The sequence below is a fragment of the Falco rusticolus genome, chromosome 3 (assembly GCF_015220075.1).
Source record: "Falco rusticolus isolate bFalRus1 chromosome 3, bFalRus1.pri, whole genome shotgun sequence".
Taxonomy (NCBI): domain Eukaryota; kingdom Metazoa; phylum Chordata; class Aves; order Falconiformes; family Falconidae; genus Falco; species Falco rusticolus.
Genome location: NC_051189.1, coordinates 27667970 through 27679401, shown reverse-complemented (window position 1 = coordinate 27679401; position 11432 = coordinate 27667970). Strand labels below are relative to the sequence as shown.

General features: G+C 44.0%; 2 long non-coding RNA genes across 3 annotated transcripts; one reads left to right on the top strand and one right to left on the bottom strand.

Annotated features, from left to right (window-relative positions):
* Nucleotides 1-1374: 1374 nt before the first annotated feature.
* On the bottom strand, nucleotides 1375-3295 carry LOC119145460. The gene is made up of 2 exons (XR_005103416.1): nucleotides 3044-3295; nucleotides 1375-1714 (listed from the first exon to the last, which is right to left on the bottom strand). It is a non-coding gene; the product is annotated as an uncharacterized LOC119145460 (long non-coding RNA).
* On the top strand, nucleotides 1574-11214 carry LOC119145461. Of its 2 annotated transcripts, XR_005103418.1 has the most exons (4): nucleotides 1574-1653; nucleotides 2051-2203; nucleotides 5854-9296; nucleotides 9426-11214. It is a non-coding gene; the product is annotated as an uncharacterized LOC119145461 (long non-coding RNA). The 2 variants fall into 2 exon arrangements; XR_005103417.1 differs by having other exon boundaries at nucleotides 5854-11214.
* Nucleotides 11215-11432: the final 218 nt, after the last annotated feature.

The following is an 11432-nucleotide window of genomic DNA, read 5'->3' as shown; positions in this document are numbered from 1 at the left end:
ACAGGGTGGAGGCCTCGCCAACAGCCGCGGGCGCCGGCGGCGCGCGGGCCGGCGGGACACGCCTAGAGGTGGCGGCCCCGCCCGCGGGCGCGCGCCTTCCCCTTCCCCCGCCCCTCCCTGACTGCGGAGCTGGGGGGGGGGAGGGGGGGGGTCGTTTGTGTTGCGGGGCTGCCGCAAGGCCGGGCCGGGGCGAGGCGGCGTCCCGCCCACACAGCTGCGGCCTCTGACTCCCCGCCAGCCGCCTCGCCCCGCCTGGCCCGGCCCGGCCCGGCCCGCTCCGGCCGCCGCCCGGCGCAGAGGCCCCTTCACCCGCGCCCCCCCCGCCTTCGCCGCTGATGGGCTGAGGAGATCGGCGGTGGCGGAGCTGCCGCCGCGCCTGTGGAAACGGGGCTCGGGGGGTGGCACCACGTAACGCGGTCGTGGGTTGTGTTGGTGCCACCCCCGCCCCGCGCCCCCCATATGACATACCCCACTCTCCGGGCTTTGTGTTTTCCAGGAGGGCCGAGTTTTCCCAGTTAACCCCCCCTTGCCAAGCCCCCGCAGGGCAGGCAGGCCGAGCTCCGGCACCATGCCCGTGGCAGGGCCGAAGCGTGCGGTCCCCCTGAGGGAGGCGGGCTGGCGGGTGATCTCCCGGGGTACTGAAGGGACAGGGTCTTTCCCGGCACAGCCTGCATGTGCCCAGCAAAGACTGGAACCGCGGGCCGGGTACCTAATCCTGAATCAGGAGTGGGAAGGAGGTTGTGGGTTGGAAAGGCCCAGAGGAGTTCAGCGCAAGGAGCCTGGGGGGGAGCCCGAGGAGTGGTGACCCGGCCCTGAGAGACCCTGCCTGGGATGGTGGGGTGGACATGCGGGCGGGCTCTGCAGATACAGTCCTGCGAGCCTCTCCTTTGAAAGGCAAAGGGGTATTTCTGCCAGCACCACCCAGATGTTGATGAGGCATCTCTCATATGCTTTCTCCTGCGCTCTGGGGATCAGTACCCTCTCACAGAATTAGAAGATGGAAAGTAATATGATGGAGAAGGCACCTCGATACATCTTTTGAAAAGGGCCAGGCAGAATAGAGGCGGTAGAGACATTTTTTTCATGCAGACACAGGTTGTATCTGGCAGTGCCACAGAACAGGAGCATCTCTAGCAGGAGAGAGCGATTCCTTCCCCAGGGGCTTGCTCCAGGCTCTCCTGCCTGCGGGAGACCCCCGCGAGCACACCACCCTATTCCATTTCAATGCAAGGTCTCATGTAAAACCTCAGGCTCTGGTCACATGGTCAGTTACTGTATCCCAGCTGTGGAGCCATAACTGGAAATCAAGCATTACCAGCTTTCTGAGTGACTCCTGCTCGGATAATCATTCAACACAACTCATGCAGAAATAGCCACAGTGCAGGACAGGCATGTATTTCTGTAGACAGAATCATAAAAATCTGTTGGTAGGGCCGTATGATGAAATAGCATAGGAAGAATGAGGTGCTTGCTTCTCAGAAAGCAAGAGGAAATTAGGAATCTGTTAGTGCTCTTGACAAATGACTGGCCGGGACCAGGTTGATAGGCTACCAGAGAAAACAGCGTCAACGGTTTCCCCTGCAGATGTGCTGCCTTCTGCCTCACGCTTTCCTAGTTTTGCCTGCATGCCTGTCTTTTCCAGGCGCTTCTGAGGTAGGTTCTCTGCACGCTCCCTGTCTTCCTTCCACCTTGCAGCGCTCAAGTGACTGTAGACCTGAGAGAAAGTGACCAGAACAGAGGTTTATTTCTAAATCTTCAAAATAATGATCTTGCCTTTTGACTAAGTATCAGAAAGGTGCTATTTTAAGCTCTGTTAAGAATAGGGCTTTTTTTTTTCATTTACCCTTAAAATTGTACCATATAAAGAACCATTAGGTTTTCTGTGGTGGCATTTTACCTATAGGATTTGTTTATGGATCCCTTACTACCCTTTCTCATGGCCTAAGATGTATGTTGGAGTTTGTCGTACTTATTTTGTCCATCTAAACTTCTGTTATCTTAGACATTGATTTAACAGTGGGGTATATTTTTTTCTTTGATTTCTTGTCAGTTCTAGTGCCTTCCATTTACTCCAAGGTTTAATGAATTTCACCTGCATTACTGTGGAATATTGCTGGAACAGTTGTGAAGAGAGAAGAAAAAAAAAGCAAAGTGGGCAATGCTGGGTAAATAAAAGCTCACTGGAATTTACTAGCTGTGTCAGGTGAGAACATCACTGTTTAATTTAAATGTTAAGAATATAACCTTCCTTTTACTTCCCCAATGATGCTTTGTTGGGATATTCAGATACAGCAGAGTTAATTTTTGAAACAAGTGTTGTAAGGCTCAGGATCATTATGTATTCCAATACACAATGCTTCTTCATCTTATGTTTTTATTTTTTACCATTATTTTCCACTTTAGGAAGCAATAGGAGGAGAGCTTGAGAACTGTACTTGAACACAGATGGTATGATGGCACAGCATTTGCTGCAACTTGCTTCAAGTTATGTTACAGAGTTCATTTTTAACATAAGCTTTAAACCTTTAGTTTGTAGAAAAGTCTCATTGAAATGGCAACCGCCCAAACATAGGCTATACATTTTCAGAGGTACTTGAATATTTTGCAGTAACATGATGAAAAATTAACTGATACAGGAGAAATTGTAATTCTTAGAAGTGCATGAAGAATCCAGACTGGGAGCATACGTTAGATGAAGCGCAAGTATGTATCGCGTTTTGGTATCTCCAGGAAATATAGGGGAACCCCTTGTGAAGTAGGCTGCAATGCTGTAGGCAGTGTTAATAGTTTTGTGGAAGGAAAACATCAGCCTTTCCATTCAGTCCTTTCCATTATTTCTGGTTTTGACGTGAATGGAACGTCTCCTGCAATAACCCTAATTGCCACTAACCATGTTTTTTGTTTGCTAACAGCCCCATATGTCAATAGACACTGAACTAATTCCTCTTTAAGTGGGGTATTTTTGCCAAACACCATTTCCACTCCTCTGGATTTCATGAACACTGCCATTTGAAACGGATCCATGGAATGAGACTTTACTCACCTTTGCATATGTCGTTTCTTGAACAGATACTCTCCTGCTGTCTTCTATTCTTACATTTCCTGCACTTTCCCCCCAGTGTGGAATGTTTTATTTTGTCTTGCTTATTGCAGTTTTGACCAGGGAACTTGGTCTCTTAAAAAGATAGGCTTTAAGCAGTTTCCCTTTTCTTCAAATGCATTTTCTCTGCTGCTCTCCACACAGCTTTTTGTTCGATGACTTGCACTTTCACTATCTCAGACTGTCAGGCGTACTTGTCAGCAGCTAGGAGCAAAAACTCATTTGTAGAGTTAGACACATTTGCATATGAAAGTACATATATGTATGTTTATTTACAGTCATTCTTACTTTACTTTCTTATATGAGAGGAAGAAATGGGAGGAGGGAGAGCAAGAAAATGATCCCAGATACCTTTTATTCTCCTTCTAACACATTATATAGTTCTTTCTTCTTCCCTCCCATCCTTTCTCTCGTAAGTGTTTAGTTATTCTTCCCTGTGCTTAACCATATTCAATTAACAGTGGATGGGTAGCAAGGCAGGGTTATGGAAGAGGATGGCAGGGGTTTTGGGGGATCACCCTCACACAGGCCAGGGAATGCAGTCCAGGAAGTCTGTAGGAATAGCTCTTAAAAGTCAGAGAATGCTGTCAGGACTGGAAGGCACAGTGGTGGTTACTCGTGGTGCTAACCAGGCTGCTGCTAGCAAATGGAGATGTTCTGATTGATTGGTTTTTTTCCTGGGAACAGGAAAATGAGGAAAGGCAGCCTAGCAAAGGGCGCTTCTCTGGAGACCAGGAGATGATTCTGCAAATCTACAGCCTGCAAGGGAAAAAAATGAGTTGGCAGCTCTGCTGTGTGCTCTCCTGCTGTCAGGAGCTACTCTTGCGAAAGCTGCTTGCCCAAAATCCTGACTGTGGTGACTTTGTTACATACCTTTCTGTGCTGATTTTCAAGGCAACATGATTATACTGTATATAGGAGTATTCTTACGCAGCCTCTGTGTGCTTCTGGGGGGCTTTGAGATTCTTGACCCCACTTAGCAAAAGCAAGAGTGTTGGAGTATTACCACCTTTCTGGAATAAACCCTTCATTAACATTTTTAGGAATATGTCCTAGCTATCTTTATTTCTTTGCTTGGCCACAGCCTGTGATTTACAAGCCAAACTTCAAGCTTTGCACAAGGGAATGAGATCTTTTATTCCTCTTCTTTGTAGCCTGATCGTGCTTTTGGATCAACTGACACCCTTCCTCCTCAGGACACTCTTAAAGGTTGACCCAACTGAGGCACTTTAGTGAGGGATAGATGCATTTTACACTTGAGACTTGACTTTTCTTTTTGTCGTCGTTCCCCACCCCCCTAGTAGTCTAAAATGAATCAGAATCTGACTTTCTGTTAGGTGCCAGTGATAAAACATGTAAGTTGTGGATAAGGCTGCTGTTTTCCGTTGCTGAGTGGAAACTAGTTAGAGCTGCTGGATCTCACATGGCCTTTCTCTTTGCCTTGTTGAAGATGTCCTCAGAATCTTTTCTAACCTGCTCACCTGCCTGTCCGTAGTCTAGTTTTACAAAAAATGATGCATTTAGCTGAAGAATCAAAGTACCAGTGCATCCTCCATAAGTAATCCTGTACCTTGGATTAAAATTCTCAAATGATTTTGTGTATGGACTGGTTTAAGTACACGTATTAGAGAGTTAATGCATGGCTGGAAGAGTCCCCACAGGTGATTCCTCACATTCAACTGTCAGTAAAATGCAAAGGTCATTTTCACAAAAATAATTTTAAAATGTTTGCATACATCTTGTCACCGAAATGACAAATGTCCAAGAAGGATGTCAGGATACCCATCAAATAAATGGCATAGAAGTGATGAATTGTAAGTTAGCACGTTCCCTGATGCTGGAAAAAAAAGTAAGGTAAAATGGCAACTTTTTTCACAGGACTTGTCACCAAATGATGAAGATAAATTGGCATTGCTCTTTACTTCCTACTGATCTTTCTCAGAAAGGAAGCTAGATGCTGTTCTTCCTTGTTTAGAAAAAGCTCTTGAAAGGTATGAAAGACTGTAAGTTTACACAGGGGTCACCAAGAGCTGAATTTAATCTAAAGAACTTTTATTTCTGACATTTAGCATATGAGATGGGGGAGAACATCAGGACCTGGCTGCACTTGAAGGGCTGTAATAACTTCCTGCAACCAATTAGCTGAAAAGAGGATTTGAGAGGTCTGGGTGGCAAGGCTGTCACATATATATAGGTCCATATACGCATCTCATTTGGTTCCTTTCATTGTAATGTTTAAGAGCATTAGTGACATACTGAATGTACAAGTGCACAACTTCTTGAATTGCTGAGAGCTTATTTTGAAATCAGGCACCTTGGCATTGCTTTGGGTGTATCTACTTTCCCAGGAAAAATTCAGTTTGTTTCTGTACCTGAGTTGATTTTACAATATTAGATGCAAACTCAAAAGATGCACGGAAGAACAAAGTTCATCACTCTTGAATATGGTTGATTAATCAGGCTATTTTGAGATACAGGTAAGGAGCATTTTAGAGATGCTGCTGCAGTCATCAGAACCGTGAAGAAATCAAATGAAATATCCCCAGCATCAGCAATAAAAAGGAGATTTAACATGAGCGTTTGAAAACACTTGGCCAGACAGAGGTCTGCAAGTGAAATATATATGGTTTATATACTATGATTTTATTATATTTGCATTCTTAACCGATTGTCCAATGCTGAGGTATTTGCTGTCTTCCAAAGACACGTGGGAAGAGCCTATCACATGTTCTCTTCTCCATTTCTCCCTACAGGAAGGATGGATGGTGCCAAAATGGGCATGCTTTGCCGTGGGATGCATGGAGGCGGTTGGCCACCCACTCCGCTGGGAGCACTGACTGCACATGGGTCCTCCGGGGCTGGAAGTACAAGTTTGAGTGAATTTAATATGGTATTGCTAAAGTAAATGTGCATTGGTCTTATTCTGATCCTCCACACAGGGCTGAATTACTGAATCCAAAGTAATTCTGTTGGTTTATAGATGAAAACAGTTCTTTTATTTTTGCAAACAATAGCCACTGGGATTTGGGAACTTGGAACTCTTTTTAGCTTGTATTCATTTCCGTTATGTGTAACTGCTCTTGAGTAAGCAACATAATAGTTAAAAAGTGTTACCAGAAGAGACAGGATGTCTTGAAGCAAACTTCAGACTAACATTATTCTATTATACCTACTTTGATTTATTTTTGCACTTATTTTTTATTTATTTGTGCTTACTAGCTAATGTTATTTTAATGTTGACTGTCAGGAAAAAGGCTCCATAATGTCTTGTTTCAAATCAGTTCTGCCACTTAATTTCAGAGCTTCTTGTCTTGTATGCATTTATCCTGAGTTTGTCTCTTGTTTTTTAAATGACAGATTATTTATTTTCTGTACATTCTTTAGAAATGCACTATTTAGAAATAGCTGTTAAAGTTGAAGGCATCAGAAAAAATGCTAGGGTGCATGTTACCCATCTCACAGGGTACTCCCTGAGGACTTCTGGAGAACCTCAGAAATGAAATAGTGTAGCTGCTATAGGATACATGCAAACTCTTGCTATAAACATTTGCCGTTAAAAGGATCAATAAGTAATATACCAAGCCTATATTTTCATAAGGTAATCCAAATAATTACTAATACATTGCATGGTGTGTTAGATGATCCTTTGAAGTTAAAAATGGAATGACACAGCACTTCAAAGTCATTTTATGAGGTGGTCTAAAACCCGACAATTTCTAGGAAGAAAAATCTCCTTAATGTCCTACTGATACCTGAATGGTTCAATAGAGGTATGGATGAAGGTGAACTTACTAATATATTTTATTTAGATTTTCACAAGCCCTTGGCAGAATTATCACAACAGGCTACTAAAGAAATTGAAGATGTAGTTTTAGAAGGCCAACTTAGCCCCCTAAATACATATTTAATTAACTGTATTCAAGTTATAGGCATTAATAGCATTTCTAATCTTGAAGGTTTGTAATGCAGTAGGAACTTATATTTTCCACTGGTAGAATCACTCGGTTCTCTTGTTTTTGCTGCTGAGCATGTGCAAAACTGTCTTGACAGCTCCAGGCTGCTAAGCCCCAAAGAAATACATAAAATAAGCATTTTCTTGCAAGTTTCCTCACAACTGCCTGTCAACTTCAGTTTTGCATCCCAGCAACCAATTTCAACTCATTTTATTTTATACTGACTACATTTATCACAATTTATTTTATATTCTTGATAGGATTGAAAGAGGCTCTCAGGGCCACAGATTGCTGCTGAAATATTAGACAACATTTGGCATGAACAGGATCAGAAATTAAAACCTGGCATTTTTCAGCCTGGTTGCCTTTGAAAGGAGGTTTATGAGATTGTGTTGTTTATCTCTCTGTACATTCAGCAATTCCCCTTAAAAACTTTGGGACCCAATTTCAACCAAATTTGAAAGATGAGCTGAAATCTCAAGATAAATAAGGTCTGTGAAAAACTGCAGCTGTACAGAGGACAAAGCGCGTAATTAAATGCCTGCGCTGTGGAAAAGGCAGGTGGAAGCCAGCCTTTATATAGTGGTTGAGAGCTGCCAGCCTGCCCGAGTATGCTCAAAGAGTTTTGATTGAGCATAGCAAGTGCCCTATACAGAGAACGGGTTTCTGAAGAGAACCTGAGGTTGTTACGGCAGAGGAAATTTTAGGAGGCAAAGAATGCAAGTCCTTCAAAACAATGAATCAAACCCCACCTTGTTTGTTTTATTTCTTGCAGAGCAACTTGATTCTCATGCCCTGCCTCTTCTTCCTCCTTCCCACCCTCAACACCGTTTTTCCTCCAAGGATCTCCAGAGTCTGTTACTATCTTTGTATTCCCCTTGGTCTCCTGGCACAGCATCAATTCCTGTAACTTAACCAGCCTAAGAATTCTGTCTGATTTAGTAATGAGGTCTCAGATATACCCTGGTGGGAGCCAGTTAATGGCTGTTTCTTCATCCAAAAAGTTCAACCAGGCTGTTAGGATGTGCTCGTGTCAATAGCTGGAACAAAACTATTTGGTACTGACCCCTTTCCATCCTGACTGGAGAATCTCCTGCTTCAATATTTATACTCATCAAACATTTGTGGATTCTTACTGTGCCCCCCTGACAGCTACCTGACATTTTAAAGACCCAGCGTTGTGTGGTGGGACTAGTGAATCTAGTTTAAAAAAAGATAATTATTTAATTTTTTTTCATCTATACACACATTTCAAGTAGTATATCCAACCCAACGTCGCAATGTTTTGAGAATACTCCTATAAGGTATGGAGACTTACAGCTGTCCCACAGGGTCTGTATTACTCTAAAAAAAGCATGTGAGAGTTGTATATTTTACAAATAAGCTCAGCTGAAGAAACAAAGAAAAATGCCTTGCCTCCTTTTTGTCTTTTCTGTCAGGTTCTTCCTCAAGATGGATACTTTATGTAGCAAGGAAAGTTTTTGTAGTTCTTCTCTGGTCAATTATCTAAACGGGACACGATTGAGCTGATGTCAAAACAAAGAATACGCACATGCATAGTGGGCTGTGATAAAAGCTGCTCTTCTGTACAACTTCTCAGTTTGTGAAACCTGTCTGGTTTTGTATAATAGATAAGCCCCAGGAAGTATAAAATTAGTGGGAGTGCTTGTAGTGTGGCCAAGTTACAGTTTTATAGTCGTTTAAAGGTCAGTAGCAAATTGACATCTACACCCAGTCAGTCCTGCAGGGTGAGGCTCTGTAGGGACAAAGCTCTCAGGCAAACACCCACAAGATTTGCCTGTGGCCATATGGAAGAACTGAGGCTGAAGAAGGGGCTGAGATCCCATGCTGCCACTTGCATGCCAGGGCCAGAGTTACCAAGCCAATCTTTCTCGTCATTTATCGAGGGCAGACTTTGAAACCCAAGCCTCCAGGAAAGATTTTTGAAGCAAAACCTCCAGCTCTAAGGTCCCACGGTGCAGGTACTCTTCCCTGTGCCGCCCTCACCCCCCGCCCCCAACTTCTGGCTTCTCTTTTTCTTGTTACGTAACCTGAAAATGAGGTTTCAATGAGAAGAAAGTTAAACTACTGAAGGAGACTACCAAGTTTATGGATGTTACTATCTTTCAAATATTTAATGTCTTACTTCTAAGTTAAATTTTTTTTCTTCCAAACTTGTCAGGCTCCTGACTAGCCTCATTAAGAGTGCAACTAGACTGTAACCAAATGATCTCTGTGATACAGTAAGTGGCACGTGAGCAGCTGTAATAGCAGTAGACTTAGCTTCAGAATGCTCTGAGTTCCTCTGAGCTTCACCAACAGATTTGTTGATCAGCTCTAGATTTTACAATGTCATTTTTCTTCTTTAACAGAAAAACTGTCACCAAGACTGGTTACAGCTCACGCCTACAAATACAAAAAGTTGTATAGAGATAACAGCACACAGGAAGACTTGCTAGGCCATGGATTAAGATGTGTACCACTGCCAATTTTCAGAGAAGATGGTTTGCACAATGAAAGCTCAGAACTCAAAAGCAAAGATTGGGTGCTTTTCTAAGGAGAATAGGTGGAGGGACAAGATCTGGGGGAAAACCCTAAACCCCAAAAACCTGCTGTAGAAAATGTTCCACCTGCTGTGAAAACGAAAAGGAAGGTGGGTAATAAAAGAAGTATGAAGAGTATCTGTTTTCAGAATGTGGCTGAAGAAAAAGAGGTAGTGGAAATCACTACTACAGATGAAATCTTCAGATGGTCTTAAAGCATGGAAAGATCTGTGCTGCATCCCACAACTAGGGGAAAGCGCATGGGGTGGGAGGGTGTTAATAAGCAGGTCATAAGACAAGGTGGAGATTTGGAAGTGTCCAGCTAGAGCTATGGTTGATGTTCAGGCAGGAAGTTCCTAAAATGTCCTGAACTCCACAGAGCATGCTTAAATCCATGAGTCAGTGCAGTATACAGAATCACAGAAGATCTCAAGTTGGAAGTGACACAGAACAGATCATCCGGTCCAGCTCCCTGTGCCCTGCAGGACTTACGCTAAACCAAATCAGCACACTGCCTGCTGTCCTCAGGCTCAGGTGCTTTGGGCTACAGCTGCCAGTTTATACTGGGACAGGGACTGGGGTTCCAGTTTCTACTGGGACAGGGTGCAGCCTGTACTGGGAGGGGGTCAGGGGATTCTGTTTGTACTAGAAGGTAAATACATATATATACGCACACGTGCACGCACATGTGCACGCACACACACGCACGCACGCACGCCACAGCTACTCACCACTGACCAAGAAGCTCTCTGAACTACTTGTTTTCCCCATGTCACAGATAGCTGGTGATGAGGCCGACACGGTTCGGAGTTCTCTTTCTAACCAAAGTTTTAAGCTCGGTGCACAGCCACCTGATCTGCAATACCAAACCTACCCCTCCAGCAGCTGGACGCAAACTCAGGGAAGTTCCCTGCACGTTCTTGGGTCACAAGCCAGGCTGACGTACCTGTACCTCAGCTGTAAATGAAGCCTCCTCTGACACTTGTGCAGCATGCCACTCCCAGGAAGATTTAGGAGTGCTAGCCATGCCCTGCCTCTGGCTCATGCGGTCCCTGGCACCACTCTGACATTCACAGAAGAATGTACATCGCCTGCGTATCTCTCCAAGTAAACAAGGCTTAGCAGCTCAAACGGTGTTCAGATGGCTCTTCGATACATTCATTTGGGTACATGTGGCTCGAAAGTGCTCTTTTTCTATGCCTTGGTGCTTTGCCACCAACCAAAAATCACCCCCCCCCCCCCCCTTCTTCCCACAGACCAGCCTTGCTGGTGATTTTGGCCTGCTCCTCCCTTCCCCAGCGAGCTTCTTGCTCTGACAAATTCTCCCTTGGCAACAATAGCTCCTGCTGGGTTCCTCCCAGTCTGTGGTCATGGCTACTGGGGTGTGAAGTGTTCTGCCCACCTGAGTCAGAAATGCTCGGCAGCTCGACTGACAGCGTAACAAAGGGCAAGTCATCAGCTGAATTGTACCCAGCGCCGGGACTGGCTCGGTGGAAAGGGCTGGATGTGAGAATACCTGGCCAAAACGCTGCAGTTTCTCAAATTATTTTTTCAGCTCCAACAGCCTGCAAACTGCTTCAAATTTATGAATCCATTCTGCATGTAATTTAAAAGTGCATTTTCTTCAGAGAAAAGATAAATTGCAAAAATAAAAATGTTTCTCTACCTACAAACAAGGCTGTGTTACGTTTTGGGAGTGGAAAAGAATCCCCAAACTAGATTACAACAATACACAGTATATTATTTTGATTACAGTTGTTCTAACTGAATATTTTTACAGATCTAAAAACGTTCAAAAGGATTTAAAAATAAAGGAAGCACATATTTTTTATTTGA